Here is a 24,149-nt window from a genome sequence, read left to right as displayed (position 1 = left end):
TATTAAACACTTTAAATATTGTATAGAAACACTTTAAAATTCATTTCACTACTTGTAATAGATAAGGAGATCCATCAAGAGATATTTGGAGTCTTGGAAAAGAAATGTGTGAAGAATGTAATTGGGCCCTATAAAATGATAAGGATAAGATCCCTGTACATAACATGTCAATCCCAAATGATTCAAGAGGTGGAAAGATCAAGTGGAAAGATGAGAAGATGGAGTGTTTAAGTTTGTCAAGATAGTACTTAACGTGACGGAAGCCTTCTGAGTACCTTAAACCCCACAGATGAAAACAGTAGAAAAGAAATGGCTGTGTAGGTTTCCTATGGCATGTTGCATGGTGTTTTTTTTTAATTTTTATTTTAAATTATGAGAACAAAGATGTAAAGAAAGAGGACAAGGTAAAGTTACAGTGAAAAGACAATCACCCATAACATAATTCTCAGAAGTCCCCTTCTGATATCTTAACTTTGAACTTTCAGCCAAAGAACATTAAGATAAATAAAACAAAATCCATGTACAATAACTTTGTCCCTCAAGTCCCCAGATTGTAACACATTATAATATTTCTCAACATCACACAAGGCAATCTAAAGCCATAAAACTTACGTAAACATAATGTTTATGCCTTAAACATTAGAGGCATAGTATTTTTTACATTTCCATGTACATGCATATTAGCTTAAGTTAACCTCAAATTTTAAGTGGGTATTTTTTTTAAGAATTAGAGTCAAAGGAGCACAGTAAAAACGGTGTTAGAGTGGCAATTGTTGTTTGCATAGGCCCACCAAAATATGAGGGGCATGGAAAGGAATAACCGTGGCCTAAATACAAAGAGACCCTACCCCTGAAGTTTCCTGGCATAAGACCAACTCTAGGCTCCAGGCAAACTAGATTGTCCAATCCAAGACATTGTCTGTAGTGCCAACACACTTTTATTTTTTACACAGTCTCTGTTGTTGGTGTCATGTTTCTGTATTAAAGATCCTGGAATTTGCATATCCTACATTGAAGTCAGGATGTGGAGCATCCTTTCGTTTCACCTCACCATTAAAGGGTAATGCAGGGAGCCCTGTCCTGTAAGCAGGTTATTGTTGTTGTTGTTAAGTCTTCTCAGTGTTAAGGGAAGTCTCTTTTGAGCAGGTCGATGTCTGAGCAGTGGTTGCTTCCAGGTGATGTTATAGATAAACCTAGATGTTTCATGGATAGCTTCCCTGATTCAGGAGTGAATGGAAAATGCCCTTTCTTCTGAAGCCTGTGCCAGGTCGTTATGTCAATGTTCAGGGTGTAAGGTCCCTTTGCACTAAAGATTTGTGTGTTCCAATCTCTATTAGATAGGATCTTATTTGTATGTATAGTATTTTCCCATTTTAATGTGCCTATGCAAAAAAGGAGCAATGCAACGTGGTGTCATTGGCGCATATGGGGGCCATAAGAACAAGTCCAACAATCCCCATGACATGGTTCAATCATAAGCATTAAACTGTGGGACTCTTTCACCAAAATTCCTTGTTGAACAGCTCATAAAGAGAAGATAAAAAGTGGTTAGAATCATCACTGTATAAGAGAAAATTTAGTAAGACTTATAGCTGTCAGAGAAAAAAACACAAAATATTCAAAAGAAATATGTGTCCATTTTATGTCTCCTGAAACAGTTTGGGGTTGTTACACACAATGCACGGCTTTGTTCTGTGATTAGGATTGTGCAGTACTGAAGTTAAAAAGAATAATGTGGGTTAGTAATGTTTAGGGGGGTGTGTGAAAGAGTTAAGGAGTAAAAATGAGCTTTGTAGGGGTGTGGGAAAGGGCAGAATACAAAATGGACATTCTGGATACACAAAACATAACATAAGGATAAGGAATAGTTTGTGGATGCATAGGGAGGAATTTCTCTTCCCCGCTCCCCCCCAGGGCCAGATTAACCAGGAGTGGTCCTGAAGACCTGCCTCGTGTGGGGGAATCTCAGTCCCCTAGACTAAGTGGTCAGCCCAGGGGGCCTATGGCTAGCTGTCCTGCCCAGAGTGCCCAACATGCCAGTCAAAGACACCCAGAAGTCCTGGCATGTGGAGTCTTCTGAGCCCAGCCCTTCCTCTGTAGTTTTTGGAATGTTGCATGGGTTTTATGTCAGCCAGCCAGTTGTAACCAAGAGTAAACTTGGAACACTGCTACTTATTTTCCATTTTTCTTTTCAAAAGCATAGGCCCATAAATCAGAAGAAAGGATGATGTAAAACTAGATGGATGCTCCTTCATAGACTGAATGGGTATATGGAGAAAGGTTGACACCCAGAATCAGACAGGTTTCCACACTTGACTGAATACCCATATAGAAAAACCAGAGGAGAGGACCTATACCACACTTTCTCTGTATAAATTGTACCTGGCACTGCAAGGTGTACTGAAAAAACCCTCAGAGCCCCATCAGCAGCCACCTTTGAGCACAAAGCTGGGAGTAGTTGTTTGAACACTACATGCCAAACTTTCTCAAGTGTGGTCCAATCAACCCCCCAACAGTCTTTTTCATCATATTATGTATTTTATGCGTCAATGCCCTTATGATAGTATGTTTTCTTAAGAATTTTATTACTTTTTATCTCTTTCAGTTTCAGGGTCATAATTGGAGATATTAAGGGTCTACTCTTGACTTTGTACTCAGGAATTATTCCTGTCAGTGCTTGGGGAAAACATATAGGATGCCAGGAATAGAAATAGAGTTGGCCACATGCAAGTAAAAGGCCCTATCACTGTATTATCCTTCTGGTCTCACGTTTTCCTAAAAAAATTTAAAGACAGTATAATATATACGATTGAGTTGAATTATCTCATATATGGTGACTTCAACTCTTCCTTATATATATGTATATTTTTAAAAGTCCACAAGGCTGAGAGAAAGTTCAGTAGGTAAAAAGATTGCCTTGCATACAACTGACCAGAATTCAAACCCAACAACCAGGAGTTATCCTTAGCACAGACTGTAGAAAATCCTGTCTGTGTACCTCCAATATGGCTAAATTCCTTTTCTTCAAAAAAATAAATGCACACATGTAATTCCACATACAGAATTTCCACAAGAGATTGGCCTCACTGAAGCTTAAAATACTTTCCCATTTCTGATATTATTTCTTGTATGTTTTTAAATGCAATCAATAAAGAATATATTATACTGTTCCTTAAGTAGATATTTACTCACTTGGAAAAAGCTCTAATCTATGAGGAGAATGGATTTTTAAGAAGACCAGTGCATTCTAACAAGAGAAATTACAAAAAATTCTTCACTATAATGGTGTCAAGAGATTTTGGAAACATGAGCATATATTCTACAAACTAATTTTAAAAGTTGATCAGGACATTATTTTATAACGTGTTCAAATGGAAAGAACATTATAATTGGAAATTTACTTATACTAAATAATACTTGCTACTGAATTCTAAACTTTCATATTTCAACCATTCCTCACCTTTTACTCAAAATATCTACCTCTTCATTATCTTCTCTTCCTATAACCTCTATTTTGTTCTAAAACTCAGGAAAAAAACTTGATTTCCAAAGAGAAATTTATAGAATTTATGTTGTCATTTTAAAATGTAAACCTATAAATTAAAATGGTAAACCTATAAATGTTGAAAATATAAGTGATATTAAAATAATTGAGTAATAAAAATCTGTACCTATACAGATATGCTTCAGAGATTTATGTTTCAATAAAAATGATTTTCTTCTTGTTCCATTTTGTATGTCTGACAGTAGATGGCGGTACTACTTTATGAGCCGTCAGCCTTTTTTTTTTTTTTTTTTTCCATTCCCTTCAAAGCTGTTTTCTGATATATGTTGGTACCATAGAGTGAATCTCAGAACAGGAAGCGGAGGCATAAGCACAGAGGATTCTGGAAAGGTCTCTTTGTTTGCTTGCCCACAGAAAAAGAAAAGGGGAGAAAAAAAAAAGACATTGTAATTAATTTGTAAATCTCTGTGGCCAAAAAATCCCAGCACTGCAGCGAAGGCACGTTATACTCTGACCATCTTGGATGCAAGGCTTTGTTATGCTGTGATCTGTAAGGCTCTGTTTTATCAGGTAAGCTGGCAAAACATTTAATTATCATTATCATGGAATCTAGTCAGCAGGTCGTTTTTAAAATTAAAATAATCTTCATGCTACTATTTTAAACTTAATGTTTTAGTGTTAATGATCAGAACCAGAGGTATTATTTGATGTGTAAACTGCTTACAATTTCTTTATCTCTCAAAGGAGTCTGTCTAGAAATGGTGACTTATTTTACAGACATTAGTGACTTCATGTTTTTTGAAACATGCAGATGTTATGATTCATTGTATTCAGAGAAAATATTTTTCACAGCACAAATCTAGACTAATGGGTTTTGTGACTCACATCTATGTATATGTTCAGTGTGCCCAGGTTTCTTTTATAATATATAAATAATGTATATAAAATTGGAACAATATTTTTGTGTATTAGCCTTTTATTTATCAGATTTGGAAAAACATGATTAAAGGGAGGAATAACAATATAAGGATGTTGAGCTGTTTGAAACATATTAGCATTTTCTCTACATTAATCTACTCACATGGAAGGGAGATAACTCATACTGACCATTTTAATGAGATTTGCTCTCTATTGTGCTATTTCTTTAATACTGTAAAGTGCATATGATATATTCAGTTTATGTAAAATATTTATCTTTAATTTATTCAGTTAAAGGACATAACATCTTGATGAATTGTCTCATAATGTTATTGACTGTTTATATATTTTCTGTATAGAATTACTAGCTGTTATAATTGTTATTCTTATTTCTTATTACTATTAATTACCAGGCCATGCCACTTAGGCTAAAAAAATGTTTCCTTTATCTATGATCCAAATTTTCTGTGGGCACCTTAAAATTATACTGTAATCATCATAAAAGGTTAATTAAGTAGCAATTTATAGAATATATATAGCATATGAAATTTGACCAGAAATATATAGATATTAATTAAAAAGTAGTTTTAAAATTAATAAAGGCTTTAAAAATACAACAGGTGGTACAATGTAGAATAAAAGGGTAAGGATCAAAAACTTAAGTGCTTTAGGATTTGCATAGAAAAATTCTTTACGATTATTTTAAGTACCATATACCTTATGTGAAATAAAAAGCTTTGATTTCAACCTAGGTTTTCAGTCGATATGACCAAAAGGGCCTAAAAATAGAACTTGAGTCCTTCACTTAAAAAGCCTACAATTTCTAATAATATGATTTATTACATAATTTTATTTATTAATATATTTATCACATAATATATTATATTGATAAACAGTTCTCCTTTAAAACCATTGCAAAATAATAATAATGAAAAGCTTCGGGTATTTCAACTTTCACATCAATACTTACCATTTGTTATGAAGGCCATTTCTTTTAAAAAGGGTTAGGAGAAATGGATGTTGGTTTACTTGAGTATATTGTACACTCTATACTTCTCTGCAGGTGACTGAATGTGAAGAACTTTGTTCAGTGTAAACACCAGTGTTAGTCTAGACTGAACTGTTTTATATTTATGAATGGATGCTTACATTTTGGCCCTCAATGTAAGCAATGTCATTGATATAGTTGCAATAATATTGTAGTTGCAATGTGAAGATCAAATGTACTCAGTCAGAATTTCTCATAAAATCTGTTAGAAATCAAACTTACTTTGATTAAATGATATATCCAATAAGTTTGGATGTCTTCTTCAGTGGAGAATATCTCATTCTTCAGAAAAATCTAGTATTGGTTTGACATGTAGTTAAGAATAATACTATAACTTATTAGTGTATCACGATGAAAAGTTTGAGCTAAAAGCTAGAAATAATTTCTGGTTTAAGTTCTGCTACTAATTATCGTCTTTCACCAAGTATCACTGAAATACATTTTCCTTGCCTTTCCCTTGAGTCTAAGATGGGACTTAGAATCAAAAATAAAATGAAAAAAAAATACAATGATTCTAATTTATCTAAATTTATAAATTAACTTTTTAGTTTTATCATAGCTGATGCATCTATGGTACAGAATTGACAAAGTATTTAAATCTTATGAATCTCTATTACATTATCTTTAAAATAGGGATAAAGGCCACATTGGAGAATTATGTTAAAATGTAAATGTCTCAATGTTTAATATATTTTCTGGGATATAATTAAAGGTACCTTTTCTTTTTCCCCCATTTCCCAATTTATGCCTAAAGAACAAGAATCATTATTATTGGTGATGGAATAATATCATGATTATTACTGGTGATGGTCATATAATATCTTCTACCAAAACAGGAAAGATACAATGAAACTGCCAAAAAATTCTTTGGTTGAAAAGTGAATAACTGTCATACTGGAATAATTCCCCTATTAAAACAGCAACAAAAAATGGGTTCCTGTTGTGATATCAGTTAGCATCAACATCCTGGACCTTTCTTGGATGGTTGACAGAAATCTTATATCCTCTAGTAGTCCATTCCTTTGCCCAATCATACACTGCATAGAATTTAGACTAGTTTTCAATAGAGTGCTCTCTTTTAAAACAAAATAGGATCAGGAAGTTTTATATCATTTGAGCTATGACGAGAGAAACCGAAGTTTGCTGTGGCAATCCAAAAAAAAAAAAATTAAGGTTTTACCAAGAACTCCATTTCAATACTAAATTATTTTTTGCTATCAGCATTACAATATAGATTCTAAATCTCAGAACTGATTGCATGTATTGGGTATAAAATCAAGTCAGAAATGTTCTTCTGCTGCTTAACTTAGTTAACAGTACAATGCAAGAAAGAACGCCAAATTGTGTCTGATAAATTTGTTGACATATGAAAAAACTCCTGCTTCTTTTTAAAGGTTTTGTCTATGTGCAGTTTGCTTTTGACAGCTCTATGCTACTGGGATCTTAGGAAACTACTAGGATATTGTTTCAGCACCCCAGGCCTCTTAATTCCTTCCCGTCAGCCACCCTGGACCTCTTTAAAGAGACTCAAGTAAATACACTGTCAGTTTCATCTTCATAGCAGCAAAAAATAAATTAATGGGCTGATGATTAAATGGATTTAACATGATTGAGAGCTGGGGAAACTTAAAGATATGAAGTTTCTTAATTTGATAAAGCTCTTTGGGTATTTGACATTTGAATCTACATCCAGATCTATCACTAGCCATACTAAGCATTCTTTAAGATTTATATAAATATTTACTAAATTAGAAGATGCAGGTTTTTAATATGCCAAATAGTTTTTAATTTTTAATAGTTTATCTCTTTTCTACAAGGTTAAAGTGACAAACAAACTCATAGAGAGAATTTTAATGGTATTTTTACCAAACATATATGAATAGAGAAAAATCACAAATAGCATAATAATCTTATAATATTAAATATACAATTTATTAAATATATAAATAAAATTTATATATACAGATTGGGTGTTGGTTCTTTAAGAAGATTCTTAATAGCTGATTTAGTTCTAGAAATCCCTTAAAAGTCTGGAATTATTTTGTTAATTAATAAATTGGGTTTTCCTCCTTTTGGAGATTAGAGCCCCTTTTATGTGATTAAGCTCTGTGCTGGGCAAAGTGAAAAAAATTGTAAGCCTTAAAATATTTGATAGGAGCCTAATATTTTTATCCAATGGTTGAATTCAAATATGGCAAGGAATTCTTTAAATAATGTTGGCCATTTGTCAAAAAACTCACTATTAAACTTTTTAATCTCTTAATATTTTGAATATCCTATTACTTAGTAGTACAGATCATTTTTTACCTTATTCTTTCCCAAAAGCTAGCAAACCATTTGTCAAATTTTAGTTCTCATTGTTAAGTGACACTGTGCTTCAAAACTGGGAATCCATATATTTGTTCATAGGGCTTTATAAGATAATTTAAGGATCTTAAATTGATATGTTGGTCTCTATTAGTATATGTCTCCTTAGTTAGTTCTTCCACAGCAGGTAGAACTCTTCTTGCCTTAAACATGTCTGGACCAGGTTCACTCCCCAGCATCCCATATGATTCCTTGAGCCTGACAGGTATGTTTACTGAGCATAGAGCCAGGAGTAACCCCTGAGCACTGCCAGGTGTGGTTCCAAAACCAAAAATAAAACAAAAATAACTTTGCTTCCAATATTATTTTCTCTATAAGTTTTTCTTATTATATCAAAATCAAATATTATAATTTTTATGGATTTGACCTTGATCAGATATGGTCTTAAAGGAACAAATTATTGAGGAAATAACCCAAAACTTCTCCATGGGAAAAATAAGTAAGAAAAATGAGGAAATTTCTCTAGGCAGAGTTAATGAATTCTTATCAAAAGAGAGAAGCTCCTGTGTTATATAATAGTACGATATACCCAGATAAGATGCTTGCCTGCTTGCCTTGCACCCGGACATTCCAAGTTTGATCCCTGGAATCCCATATAATTTCCATACACAGTCTGGACTAATTTCTGAGTACAGAGCCAGGAGTAACTCCTGAATATTTCCAGGTGTAAATCAAAAATAAAAGAACAAAAAGAGGAAGCTCCTTCTTAGAATAGGAGAGTTTTGAATCATATGACTTTTTTTCAAAGTCTCTAATCCATATATTTATTAAAAATCTTTCTCTTGTTAAATATTTTCATCTAATACAAAATATTACAGTAATGACAAATTCAACAAAACCTTCCTATAGGCAAGCTGTGATCAGGAAATTTTATCCTGCTTTTTTGTTTTTACCCCTTTTTGCAAATTAAACCTTAGCTTTTATCAGTGAGGTGAAATTAAATCTCATGGAGAACTGGATTAACAAAGACAGTCCTACCTCCTTTCAGAATAAACTTGAAGTAACTAACACTTAAATTCAACTAGCTTTCCCAACTTTTTATTTTATTTATTTATGCTCCTGAATATTTCTTGCTTTACCTCCAACATTTTTGTTTTGCTTTTGGTATTTACATTGTGACATATTATCAATTATGGATCCTTTCATGCATTTTTTATTGTTAAAGATGCCTTTGTTGTGAATATCTTGTTATTAATATGTAAGAAGGTACAGAATGTAACATTCTTCTCTCTGGATCTGAAACTATTGAAATGCGTTTTAGAAGCTTATATTTTTAGGGCAAAAATGTCTTTTAGCTGCAAAATAGAAAAAAAAAACATTCAATGAAATTTTTGTTGTTTGTTTTTGTTTGTTTGGGGGCCATTTCCGGTGGTGCTCAGAGGTTACTCCTGGTTCTGTGCTCAGAAATGGCTCCTGACAGGCTTAGTGGACCATAGGGGATGCTGGGAATCAAACCCAGGTCTGTCCCAAGTTGGCTGGGATTAAGGCAAACACCCTAATTCTGTGCTATTGCTCTGGCCCCTACAATGGAATTTTTATATGACCTTGACTCCCATATAGTCTCAAAGTTCTAAAATTTCTTATTAAGTTACCATGTATATTACTTAAAAATATAATAGTTCAAGTAAATTCATTTTAAACATTAGGCTTCTACAAGTTTGTTGTATTGTTCTATCAATCTTCATATATTTATTAAAAGCTGAATTATAACACACTTGAAGAACAGACAAATTCATATCACATTTTCTATTATTAAATAAAAACTTAGTAGGATCATATGTATTCAAAATCCTAATCAAAGGCATGTGCTTAGAATGAAAACTTCTAGACTAGTACATAAAAAATGAGAAAAATCAAAACAATGAGTGAAAAATAGCCTACTAAATCTTTGCTAATCGAAAAGAAAGAGTGAATAAACAGTAAAAATCTATATATATTGTGTGAGAGAAAATAGAAAGAGGTCATTCATGATGTCCTTCTTTAGAGACAGGCTCATAGTACTGGCTGCTCAATGGAATTAGCTAAGAAGGCTGAAAAAGAGCACCAATTCTTGACTCCACCTTGGATAAATTCACTTAGGTTCCCTGGGGCTTATCTGAATAACACTGTTTGTTTAAAAGCCTTTACCAGTATATACTTCTAATACCTAGTCAGGTTTGATGTGCAACAAACTAGAGAAAGGCAGAAAAAATGAAGAAAAATCAATGCAAGTTCAAATAGGTAACTGAACAGAAAAATGGCATGCAAAACCATTTTAAAATTCTAATAAGTGAGCATATGTTAAGCATGCGACTGTGCAAAAGCTTAGAAAAATAAAAAATTGTTCATGTCCATTTAATCTTTGAATGGGTTGTTCAATAAATGAACAGGCTGCTCAGATAAATAAAACTTTTATTTTAAATATGTAGATAGTTTGACATTACAATTTTTTCATTTTGACCCTTACCTCTATTCATAAATCGATTCACCTGCTGGTAATAGTATCTTTTACAAATGAACAATACAAACAATGGTGCACATATAAGCACTCATCAACTTCACACACAAAATCTCTTTTGATTTGATTTTTTTAACTGCTCCAATGAAAATTAAGTCTTTAATAATCAAATGAAAGTTAGTATTAAAAGGTGTTTGTAAATTTGGATTGGACAACTGGAAACTAAGTATTGATTTCTTTCTATTTTCAGTTGTGGCAGATTTAGAAGAAAGGTATCAATATCACCACATTTTTTATAAACAAAAATTCACTTACCATTTACTTCCAGGAAATAGTGTTTCTGAGAAAGAAATAAATTAACCTTATAGCTTAATGGAGTTTAAAAGTATTAATTGCATTTCTTAAAAGGAACCTCATTACTAAAGTGAGTCAGCTTTTTCAATCCAGCTCTTCAAGGAAACATTTGCTGGGTTAATACTTAGTTGATTTTCTCTGTTCATTCACTACAATTCTTTATGTAATATGTTAAAGGTGATATACTTCAATAAAACAACCTATATACTGAAGAGATTCAATCCTAAAATCTACTCTAGGAAACTTTCCATAATATTATTATTTAACTATGCTTTCTATGTGATCATTACCATTCTCTAAAATTATGACCTTGTAGGAAAAAAAGTTGCATAAAATATTATAATAAAATTTTATAGTTTGAAGCAAAACCCTTGTGCTTTGGAGGCTTGTGCTTTGAGGAACTATAATCAATGTTGGACTAGAATTTAGTGATGGAGATCTGTGAAACTTTCTTGTATTCTCAACCAGGCTTAGATTATTTACTTAAATTTTTAATCTATCCTTCTACACGAGATACCTAAGCTAATCTACAGTGAAAATCCAATAAAGTAGTAATAAGAAAGAAGGTCAGAGTCAGAGAGAAAGTATATTGAAAGAGAGTCAATATTAATTACCCTGTGGAGACAATAAAAATGTTGAATAAACATATTCCTCTACCAATTTGTTGTGACAACTATGACTACTATCTTGACTCCAGGCAACATTATTCCAACTTGTTATTCAAAAATATTTAGTACAGTTTGAAAAGAGAACTGGTAATGGATGCTGTGGAGCAAATAAAATTAACAGAACACTTCCAAATCAGAATTCAGATCTCTATGCAAATTGATAGAAAGTTAGACTGTAATACCAGTACTTCCTCTCCCTTATATACTTTGAAGCACGTTGTTTGCTAGGTGTCTACAATTATTCTGTCTCATATAATACATAGTTCTTGTTAAACACCCACTAAAGGCAGTGTAATAGGTTTTCAGGTAATAAGCTAATCAAATCAATTTCATTATACAGTAAAAGGCCTTATTTTTTTTAATTATATTTCTCAGGAAAGTTAAATTTGTGGAATTTTATATATTATGAAAGAATGTTATATTTCTTCTCCTGATTTCTTTCTGAGGAAAAAAAATGGAAGCCAAACATTAGAAAATAGAAAGGCTCACTTGATGTGAGTACTCCTAATAGTGTTAAATTTTGTTACCCTAAAACTACTATAAAATGTCAAATTTTTTAAAGGGGAACATTGGAGAATAAGTGAGTGAAATGCCGTTTTCACCCCAGGGAAATTTTATAAGACCTCTGAAATTTTTATGACTTTGAGTAAAGAGTTCAGATGACACACCTGGAATATTTTAAGAATGCTACAAATTCCAGTTTGATTCTTCTGCACTCTTTCCCCTCAGTTCTTAAATTTTGTCTCACAATTTCTGGCTCTCTTACCATCCTGTGATTGGCCAAGATATAGGCTATCACTTTACTGACTGTTATTATCAGAATGGAAATTATTGTCAACTATTTTAATAAAATTTTGCATCATATATAGTTTTCTCTTGTCTCCTTTAGCCACTAAAGAATTGAGTACTGAGTAGCAGTCATATGAATTTTACATGCAAACTCCATCTTTAGTGTGCTCCTAGCACAATAAGTGACATCATTGACATATATTCATGCCCTTGTTCCTTTGCAATGTCAGAAAAATGCAGATATTTGAGTCCTGAATTTATATCATAAAGACAAAAATACCTCGGACCAGGGTGGGGTAGTAGTTGTGATGAGATGCATCAAAATTACTAGTCATAATTCACTGAAAGCTAGATTTAGGTGCATATATTTCTCAGATAATATTTTTGATAAATTTTATAAAGGACTCATAGACACAAAATTGATCTCCTAGTTTTAGAAGAGATTTGAGGTGTAGTTTATATGAACTTTTTATTATTCCTCATTTAAGCTTTGTACTTTCATTTACATGAGTTTATGTACTTTAGTTACTTGAGTTCAGTATTTAATGACACTTGTTCAAAGTATAGTGTTATTGCTACATCTTCAGATCATTTTATTCCAGAAGCGAGAGAACATTGGAGAACATCCAGGACTGTGTCTTTGAGTGTGAGCATCAGATTTACAGTTTTAGAAAAAAAAAAGAAACACTAACAAATGGTGATCAATATCTCTCCTCTCCCTCTTTTTAAAGAAATGAAGTAAACACAGATATCTGCTGGCCTGCAGAGCTGGAGTAGAACCATGTCAACAAGTCCTAGTATTGAACCATCCCACTGTGTCTTATTATAGTACTACTAGAAGTGAGTCTAGTACTCCATGAGCACTGTTAGGGAGTCCCCTGACTCCCCCGAAAAGTGGTGTTAAGTGTTCAGTATTTCACAGCAAGTGATGAGAAAGACAAGAGTAGAACCTTTATCTAAATTGCAGGTTTCACCCCTCTGCAATTCCCCCCACCTCTTCCTTAACTTTTTAATTTTGGGCACCATTATGTTGCACTGACTTCTGCAGTGCCACCTCCAAAGTTTCAGATTTTACAGCACTGTAATTGCCTGTGGGATATACTTAAAGGAGATGGCACACACACACCTTGGTTCTAGCTAGTGAAGAATCTCTGGGCAGAAAACTTCACTCCCACCTTATTTAGCCTTGTGCTCCTGTGGTGTTTTCCACTAGCTCTGGCCTTTATGAAGGCTGCGTAACTATCTCAACTCCAGTGTAGCTAAATCTCGGGGCTCTGTGTTTTACATCACTAAGGCATGTTTGTAGCATGTTGAGAAGAAAGCATTGTCATGTTAAAGTAACGCAAGTTGTACCTCCTAATCCAGTTAGAAAGTTTCCTCAGGTTGCCAAGTGAAAAAGGCAATCGACTCTTATAGTTGTGAAAACAGTGCGCTGTCATTTAGATTACAGTCAGTAAACAGTCTGTGGTTGCCTGGAAAGAAATTGCTGAAAGCACTCAGTACCAGCAAGCCCTGGGGCAATTGTATTATGACTCAAGAAATATTGATGTTATGGTAGAAGAGTCTGTCCAGGATTGGCTACTGATTTGCAAAGGCTGTTCTTTTTTTCTATTTGCCATGATGACAATTTAACTTCAAAAACAGAAACTTCCTGTAATATTTTTTTTAAAATCCAGATTTCAATATTATTTCTGGTCCACTATGTGTCTGAAATGGAAAGAGTAGCTATCTCACTATAGACTTTCTTGGTCTAATACCCTGTGAGTAAAAATAAAAATAACTTTAATCATATGAAATAAATAAATACAATTGAGCCACCATGCCCCATTTTATTTAAAAATAAGAGATGACATTCTACTACTTTGTGCATGTGATTCTGAGTTTGATTGTTAGCTCTAGACTCAAGATCTGACCCACAAAGACCCCGAAGAGATCACTTGGAATAGAGCTGAAGTTATATGTCACACTAGCACTATCTAAACTATTATCTATATCTAAATATGACTAATGACTGAATATGACTAAACTAAACTATATTCCAAACTATCTAAAACTATAATGAGACCAACTTTGCAAAGTTCTAGATTAAAAGATCCAAACCTATTTGGTCTACTACTTTTTTTTTTAGGTAAAAAGAACAGCTTCCCATAAGAACTCTACCTTAGTTAAGCAGACAAACAGAAAGCAAGCTCCAAATGCACCCAACCCTAAAACACCACCCCATGGCTCCTGTTCCTGGCAGAAGGCAATGCAAGCCAGTGTTTGGGAACTACTGTTTCATAAGAAGGCATCAAAATAAGCAAAAAAAAATTATTTTATTAAATTTCCTAATTTATTTAAATCTACATGCCCAAATAGTATCCCAAAATTTAGCACTAGTCACATTTCATCTGCTCAATTTCTACCACATTGGGTGAACATTTGGGGAACTTGTTTTAGAAAATTATTTGCAACAAATATAAATTATTTTCAGCTTACTATGGTAGTAATAAATTTCTTTTCATAAAGACATATAACAGTAAATATCAAAACAATAAGATATATCCTTAATCAAAATAGGAGCAGATTGGAGGAATAACACTGGGATTAACGGGATTACAGTCAACCCTGGCTTTATCCCTGACTTTGTCTATGGTCCTCTGAGTACTTCCAGGAGTGATTCCTGAGAACAGAGCCAGTAATATGCTCTGAGTATAGCCAAGTGCTCCTTGACATTGGAAAACAACAACAACAATAAAAACAACCACTGCCACCACCACCACCACCAAAAAACAACCACCACAAAAAAAAAAAGATACTCCATATATAAATTTTAAAACAATGTATGAATGCTGTAATTAAAAAAAATGCAAAAGCACTTCCAACTCAGATTTTGGACATGTTGAGCCTTAGCCAGGAAGAATTTTTACAGACAATAATTGCAGAAATAATGCTTTAGCAAAGAAAATATTTTTGAAAACCAGAGGTCAAAAACATAAAATTAAAAAATAAATAATAGCAAATAGATCAATTGGATTTGTAAAAGCACCCATGAGAGTGCTTATTTTAGCTGGAGAAGCAATTTGGAAAAACATATTTTTACAAAGAAGCTTCAATTACTCTTTATGAAGAAAAATGTCACTAAATTAGGTAGCTATATTCACAATCATTAGAACCATAAACAAATCACTAGTTTCAGAAAACAATACTTCATTTATCTATGAAATATGGTCATTAGTCTTATTTACCTCAAGAGTTGTAAAGATTGAATGAGTTCATCATTTCCTGGCATTTCACAAATGGTAACTGATGTTCTTGCTTATCATTATTACCTTCTTTAAGAATTATTTTGAGATTCAAACATATTTGTTTCTTTTTTACTTACTATCACAACAATGTTAATGAGAGAAGTTGAATGCCTGTCTCAAATACAGGCAGGCGGTGGAGGAAGAGGTAGATGGGGGCATTGGTGGGAATGTTGCAAGGGGGACTGGAATGGTGTTCTTTATATGACTAAAACCCAACTACAAACATGTTTGTAATCATAGTGCTTAAATAAAGATATTATTAAAAAATAAAATAAAACCTTGGCCAAAAGAAAAACAAAGCAAAACAAAATAAAAATTAAAAATATTTGTTTTTGCCAAACTAAAGAAAGAAAAAAGTCACTCACCACCCATTTAAGACATTGGCTTTGTGATAATACATGAAAACTGCAATCTAGTAAAATATTAACTTATTTTGTGGCTGGATCACTCACCATACCAGGACTCAAAGCAGACACCTGGAGAGTTCTCAAAGATATTATGGATTGGATATTATTTTAGCAAAACATTTTGTTTGCTTTGTTTGAAAGTGAGCTTAGTTAACATAGCATATTCACATGATAATCTTAAAATAATAATTTTGACTAGATTACATAGTACTACATAATAAAAATATGGTTCTTTAGAGAATTTTGATATTGTTGTTCTTTTATATTTTAGCATCCTGGTGGGTATATAATGTAAAATGAAGTTAAATTACTTTTTAATCTATTCCAAACTGTTGAGCACTTTAGTTTTTTCCTAGACCTTTGGTATTTTAAAGAAGATTACATTAACTAGAATACACAACTTTCCAAAGAGGGCCATGAGTTAATATACAAACACTAAATTTAAACAATTTTATTGCACATTTTCTATGTACCATGCACAAATTTCAGTTATTCAGTGAACAAAAACGGTGAATATTTCAGTAGCTAAGTTCTACCCAAAAGAGAGGAAAAAGAAGAAAAAACACTGAAAGTAAGGATTTCTTTGAAATTTTGAAAATTTGGAAATTTTTTTGAAAAAGTCCTATGTAGGTTTTAATATGTCTTGGCAATCAGTGATACTGGGTAATGCACTGTGGGAAGCTTAGTAGGTCCCTTTGATAAAGAGAAAATTTGGCCAAGTTTTGAAGGAGAGGAGGGAATTAAATCATTATCCAGCTATTTAGAACAACATTCCTGAGAGTGTGTGTGTTTGGCAGGTGTAGAGGTCAGTCATAAGCCAGCTTTGCTGCAATAGAGTGAGAGAAAAGATAATTCTAGCTAGATAACTGGAGAGTTTTATCATCAGCCTTGTAGGTGATGGTGAGGATTGGGGCCTTTTCCTCTATGTAGCTGCGGTAGGTGTCTGGGCAGACGAATGACATGATTTGATTTCTATTTTCTCGAATCACTCTGACTGCTGGGGTGAAAATAGGCTCTCTGAGAGTCAAGCTGGAAGCAGGAAGATTGTTAAGAAGCTATTGCAGGCTTCTGTGAAATGCTGCCATAAATCATTTCAAGGTTCCTGGTTTAGAGGAATTACACCTCAGAACATTAAATTAAAGAATAAATGAGACTGAGGGCATTACAAAAAATAGCCTCGAAAATCTTTGAAAGACCTTTAAAATTGAGAGCAATATATTGGGTACATTTATTTCCAACTTTAAAAAAGATGTAAAACCGTGAATTAGATAAGCTAGTCATGTCAAAGGTGATTCCTGGGCCAGCAGTAGTAGCAGCATCTGAATTTTGGCAAGACATGTTTGACTGAAAGTACAGCATATGATTCTGGTGTTAACAATTGCAGTGATATTTACAGTTGATGAAACTAGGCCTGAAAGATCCTTTTCCTCTTCATGATGCTAAATTACAAAATTCAATTTTAAACATTTAATTTCATTCGAACATTATAAAAGAGTTCCTGAGAAAAATAGTCTGATATTAGAGGTGTAAATTTATGCCTTAAAAATGTATCCTTTTAATAACACTGAGGTATATCACTTTTTGTTTTGTCTTGTTTGAGGGCCACACTTCACTGTGGTCACAGAACATCAGGAAATTATATGTAAAGCAAGCATCTTATCTGCTGCTAAACTCTTTTCAGTTTCAGAATTTGACTTTTTGTTAACCTTACTTCTTCATATAAAACAAGATGCTGAGTGGCATAATTTTTAGAATAAAAAATGCACCATAGAAAATAAAAAAATAAAAGGAAAATGATCAAGTTTGTTAAACCTCTCTGAACAGGTCTAGAGAGATAGTCTAACTGGTAGAGCACTTGCTTGCATACAGCTTACCTGTTTTATACTCAGCACCCAGTATGGCATATGGTGCCCACATATGCACCATCAACATTGATTCCCAAGCACAAAGCCAAAAGTAATATCTGAGCACTGCACTGCCTGAGTAATCAAACAAATAATAATAAAAAATTGGAGGAACAAAATTATACTTTTAAAATGTACATTTAACTCTGAGATTATTGACTTTCAAATAAAAGTATAATTTACTTTATAGAGGGACTTTCAGTAAGTTGCTTTATAAATCTTAGGGTTTTGACCATTAAAGCTACTTCCTTGATAAGGGTTTCATGCACTAAAGGTGAATAAGGAGCTGGTAAAGAAGGATGATGGCAGACACTGTGAAGTCAACCAGCATTCCTACCAATTAAAGGCTTCTCCTTCAATGGGAAATGCTGCCAGGCACCTGCTGGCAAAGCTGTGAGCTACTCAGTAGCAGCTTTGGAACTGCTTCAGCCCTTGCACAGATTTCTAGTTCCCAGAGATTCTCTGCCTCTTTTTGATCTGAATAATCTCGAACTGAAAAATTCTGAAATATGTGCACCATCTTATTATAAAGGAGTGGAAATATATTGAAATAAAATAAAGAAGCATAAGATGTTAAAAAAGAGTTAAAGAATAAAGAGGCAAGATGATGGTGAAAATTAATGTGGTCAGAGTAAGCAAGTAATTTAAAACTAGAATATTATAAGAATAACTCAACAGGTCAAATAAAGTAACATAAAAGATAATAACAATTAAAGTTCACTTATTGACATTAATAGAATTAATTGTAAAAGTATACGTGTGGTAAGAAAATACATCTAAAACATCTGTGTCTAAGGTTCCTTAGCTGTGATGCCTCCCCTTTTCAGGGTAAAGCCTCTATCATGCTCTTTGAACTATCATTTACTTTATCATTTCTTTTTTTTTTTTTTTTTTGGTTTTTGGGCCACACCCGGTGATGCTCAGGGGTTATTCCTGGCTATGCGCTCAGAAGTAGCTCCTGGCTTGGGGGACCATATGGGACGCCGGGGGATCGAACCGCGGTCCATCCGAGGCTAGCGCAGGCAAGGCAGGCACCTTACCATTAGCGCCACCGCCCGGCCCCTACTTTATCATTTCTGATGTGAAGAACTTTCTCTTGATTTTTAGAATGCTGTAATTTTATTAATATTATTTCAAAGACAGGCAATCCATTCTGGATGCATAATCAGATATCTTAAGTGATCTGAAAGTAAAATTTCTGAAACATCTTAGCTTACCACCTCCTAAATGGAATTCACTGTTTAACTAATTTTAGACATTAGTAGAAGACATATTTGATTAAATTCTTATGGGCTTTATTATAAAATTAAATTTAAGAAGTCTGTTGAACATGTTACCTTGTATCTGTAATGCTATGATTTAAGCAAAGTTTCTTCCTTCACTTCAATTCTTCAAAAATATGTCCTTCTATGCACATCTGATAAAAAAATATGTTGAAGTAATGATTACATTATAAGCTTTGGGTAGATCATTAAAAGCAACCAGTACTCTACCATAAGAGATTTTTCTTTAAAGTAAAAGCTTGTGATCAAGTGTACAGTTTCTTATATTTTTTATTTATTTTTAAACTACTTAGAGCATTAGAGTTAAATTCCATCCATGATTAGATGAAGCCTGTGTCTTATAGTTTATATATTTTTTCACATAGTGCAGTTTTTTTTTTCAAATTATACTCTATGTGCCACCTGTACCAAATTAATTTGAGAAATCTGTTCCAAATTCAGAGTTCTGGGCCTTGTCCCAGTGCTTTTTTTTTACCCAATAAAAACTTTAAAGGGAAGAAACCCTTGATCTTTAGCAAGTCACTCAAGTAATTTTTTAATGCAAGCTGAAGTTCTGAAGTACTTTATAGAACCCAAGTTCTTTAATCAAGTAATTCAATCTTATATTGTGGTTAATGTGTAAACCATGGTCTTTCTTTTAAGATGTGTTACAGGAAACTTATTAAGATATAGTGCAACCTTACATTTGAACTCTATATTATAGCATAAGACCATATGTAAAAGTCACTACTATTTACTTTGAATTCTTGAAATAGGAAAAAATGTATTCCCTTTGTAACTAAGGCTGTAAGATATAAATTGAGAGAAATTTGTTTTAAGTGTGAATTGCTATTTATTAGTTTTGTCAGTGGTCCTTTGAAATAATTATTGATTAATTGGTTTAGGCTATTGGTAATGGTTGTAGCTAAAAGTAATATGACATCAGATTGTTATAATGTTAAACTACATACTTTAACTTATTTTGCTGTCTTTCACTGTCTGAAATTTTCTAGTAGAATTATGTCTTTGAGTAACATTTTATTTTTGGGTTTTTGAACCACACCCCACAGTTTTCAGGGGTTATTTTTGGCTCTGTCTCAAAAATTACTTCTGGCAGGCTCAGGGGACCATATAGGATGCCAGGAATCAAACCTGGGTTGACAATCACGCAAGGCATTAATACTTGATGTTGTGCCAGCCCCAATTGAGTAACATTTAAAATATTGTTATTATTATTATTATTATCATTATTATTATTATTTTGGTTTTGGGGCCATAACCGGTGACGCTCAGGGGTTACTCCAGGTTATGCACTCAGAAATTTCTCCTGGCTTGAGGAACCATATGGGATGCCAGGGGATCAAACCAAGGTCCATCCTACACTAGCACGGGCAAGGCAGACACCTTACTGCTTGCACCACCACTCCATCTTCTTAAAAATTTAATTTTAAAATTAAACTTATTTATGTTGAGTATCAAAGTTTACAGAGTTTACCATAATATAGTTATTTCTGTAATTCAGTATTCCAACACCAATATGCCACCATGAATGTAACATTCATTCCATCTTTGTTGACAGATTCCCAATAAACCCAAGCCTGCCCCTAGGAAGAAGGGAATAATTAACCTCATATTTCTTGGTGTAACTCAATGGTACTGGAAGTATAAAAAAAAACCTTCATTAAATGAAAGTGTGAAATTTGTCATATCTCACAGTGGAATCTTTATTTTGTCTGAAGGTTTACTAAGCGATTTACTGCTAGTTGAGCATTGTGTTTTTGGTTTTGTTTGTTGAGCTAATGTGGCTCTTAAGATAATTGTACATCTAATTTGTTGTATTCCTACTGGAAAGTCAGTATTAAAATAACAGGGTGTAGTGTGGCTGTATAATTGGCCAGGAGGTCTAGAAATCTGTGGAGATGGGCCAATGAACTAAACTGGCAAACAACATTGTAATCGTTGCAAGGGTTTCTAAACACACAGAGGTTCAGTTGGGGCTGGAGAGTTATGGCCTGGACAACATTGTTCCTAAAGACCAAACTGAAGTTTTGGGTGCATAGTGGTTCATCTTTAAAAAACTTGCCAACCAGTCAAGTAGGTTTTAAGTAGAAGCAGTGAAGGTTTTAGAGTAATGATCCACAACATCAATGTGGAACATACACTGCACTAGTCTACTCATTTAGTCTTTCTGATGTTTGAAGAAAAGAAACAGAGAAGTGAAAAGCAGAGCAGAGTGAAGGAAGTAAGAGATGAAGAACAGGAAAATAATCTGGAGTCTAGTGTCTTCAAAATTAGAAAATGAATTAGGTAATTAAAATTGCTGAAAGGAGGAAGGAGAGTAATATTTTCACTCCAGAATCCTGGCAGTAGTTTCTATCTTTTCATTCCTTGAAAACACTGGATATCTTTCTGCCTAAGCCACCCTCTGCATCTATCTCGCTATCATGATTTAGGCTTCAATGTAAGCAAAGTTTAAAAATACAAACATGGGGGCCCGGAGAGATAGCACAGCGGCGTTTGCCTTGCAAGCAGCCAATCCAGGACCAAACGTGGTTGGTTCGAATCCCGGTGTCCCGTATGGTCCCCCGTGCCTGCCAGGAGCTATTTGTGAGCAGACAGCCAGGAGTAACCACTGAGCACCGCTGGGTGTGACCCAAAAAAAAAAAATACAAACATGGATCCAGAATGCTTGCAGTGCACATGCCAAAGATACTGTACTAACATCGCCTGAGCTTACTTTCTATACTGATTATGGACAAAGAAAGTTGATGGTAAGTCAAATAAGAGTTCAGTAGAAGTGAAAGATCTATCAGAGATTTGTGGCAAAGTGGCTAAATAGAATAAAAACGTAGACTCTCTTCTATGTATAGTCGAAGAACAAATGAGATTATTCCCAGAAGAGGCCTTGAGTTTCTCAAGAAAAAGTTGCTGTAATTATCTTAGTTAACTAAACTACTAGTGTGTATAATAGTGTGTGTTAAAAGTAAAACTTTTGGGGGCCAGAGAGAGAGCACAGCAGTAGGACATTTGCCTTGTACTTGGTTGACCCAGAACTGAGTCAAGTTTTATCCCCAGCATCCCATATGGTTCCCAGAGCCTGCCAGGAGTGATTTCTGAGCACAGAGCCAGGAGTATCCCCTGAACACTGCTAGGTGTGGCCCCAAAAAAAACAAAACCAAAGAAATAAAAAAATAATTAAAAGTAAAACTTTATTTTAATGTGGACAATTTCTAAGAGGATGGAGTGAAAATGAAGAAGATAGAACAAAAATCTCATTTCAAACTAGTATATTTCTTCCTCTTAAAGAGACAAACAATGATACAGTAAAGATTGCCATAAGGATTGGAATGATACCAAATGCTATCAAGGTAATAGTCATGGACCAGCCTTTTCTTTTTAAGAGACAATAAATCAGCATACATATTTCATAAAATATTCAAGATTGTAGTTTATTACATCTATTTGGTAATTGGATCTATAGATCACCTGTTTGAATGGGGCTAAAAGGACACTTAAATATGGAGTTAATGTTTAGTTGTATGGGAGAAGAGGGAAAAAGTGTTTGGTTATAACCTGGCTCCTATACTGACTAAATTTTGAACCAACTACAGAAATATTTGATATAACAACTGAAACTACTAGAAGAGTTGTATAAAATTGTCACATAGGATGCTTATTGTACAAAACACGCAGTGTACAGTTTTTTTGGGTGCATGAACCTAGTGAAGCTCTATCTCTACCATCTATAGAGTGTCAGATTTGCCCAGAAAAAGACTTTCTTTACAGTTATTCATTGACTGAAGCTCTCATATACTATACATAAAGCAATATGGTCCAGGGGGAAGAGAATTCTGTCTCCTCCTGAGTCTCTTTCTTAAGGATGAGGAATTATTCATAAATAGGCATCAATTTGGTAGAAACACACATATTATGTTGGGCAGAATTAGGCCACATATGTATTTGTTAACTAATGATTGGTAAAAGACTTGAATGAGATAACTGATCTGAAAAAAATGTGAAATACAGTATTTATTATTTTTTAGTGTTCTGTGGAAAAATATAGAATCCATAGCATCAATAATAAAAATTTTCTATTACAAATGTTGGTTTAATTACTAGTAGAAATTCTTGCTTGGAGTTTATAGCTGTATATTAAAGTTGTAAAGAACAAAACTTCCTAATAGTTAGATATTATATACAAAAGAAATACATTACCTAAACACATATGAGCTCATATTTGTACACTCAGCTATTATTTTACTTCAGAAGCATGACACTGAGTCATGTAGAGAAAATCAGTGATAGAATATCTTATTAAAACAATTATGAAATAAGTCAACATACCCTGTGGATAATCTATTTATTGAAATTCATTTGTACTTGACATTTTTATTTGTATGACATTGTGATATCATTGACATGTTTGTTTAGACCATTAAGAAAGACATATTCTGGAAAAACACACCATAAAAATACATGTTGTATCTCTCTGATTTTTCTAGACTTCTATCTGATTGTGTCTACTTGTTAACCTATATGTTGGTCTAGAGTTTTTAGCTTACTTTTAAGTAACTAAATAATATACCACTACATGTAAAATTTACCTTTTAGATGAGGATTTTTGCATTTTTCATTTATTCATTTCTATCTTCTGAATCTCTCATGTATTATTTTATTTTCTGCATTAAAAGAAAAGAAAGAACAATATCACTATATTATTAGCTTGAATCACCACTCTTAACATGGGTTTTCTACACTGTTGTAACCTTGCAATAAGGTAACTGACTTATCCAGAATCTTTTTGAAATAACATGAACAAAAAATTTCATTTTGTAGACTTGGAGTCCAGACTAATTTCTGGATTCAAGTCTGTATTATTTGAGGTGTTACTCTGGTGACTTGATAAATTATCAACCTCCCTGCATTTACATTTTTTATTTGCAAAATAGGAGTAATAGTGATACTGATCCTGTAAGATTAAATGGAAATTAAATAAAGTAATGTGCATAAATTACATTATAGAATGTTAAAAATACAATAATTATTAAGCTTGATTATTTATTATTATTACTTCATCCTCAAAGCTATTGATTAGGGAAGCACACAAACATATAGATAGATAGATAGATAGATAGATAGATAGATAGATAGATAGATAGATAGATAGATAGATAGATAGATATAGATATCCAAACATATATAT

General features: G+C 33.3%; 1 protein-coding gene across 1 annotated transcript in view; it reads left to right on the top strand.

The window, feature by feature from the left end:
- Positions 1 to 3,845: 3,845 nt before the first annotated feature.
- The window catches only part of LOC126009195 (sodium channel protein type 3 subunit alpha), a 125,829-nt gene continuing 105,525 nt past the window's right edge, over positions 3,846 to 24,149 (top strand). Inside the window, exon 1 of the mRNA XM_049773564.1 lies at positions 3,846 to 4,075. The gene's annotated coding sequence lies outside the window, so the exon portion shown is untranslated. The remainder of the gene's footprint in view (positions 4,076 to 24,149) is intronic.

The sequence above is a fragment of the Suncus etruscus genome, chromosome 5, assembly GCF_024139225.1.
Source record: "Suncus etruscus isolate mSunEtr1 chromosome 5, mSunEtr1.pri.cur, whole genome shotgun sequence".
NCBI lineage: Eukaryota > Metazoa > Chordata > Mammalia > Eulipotyphla > Soricidae > Suncus > Suncus etruscus.
The sequence above is the reverse complement of the archived record's forward strand: the minus strand, read 5'-3'. Positions and strand labels throughout refer to the sequence as shown.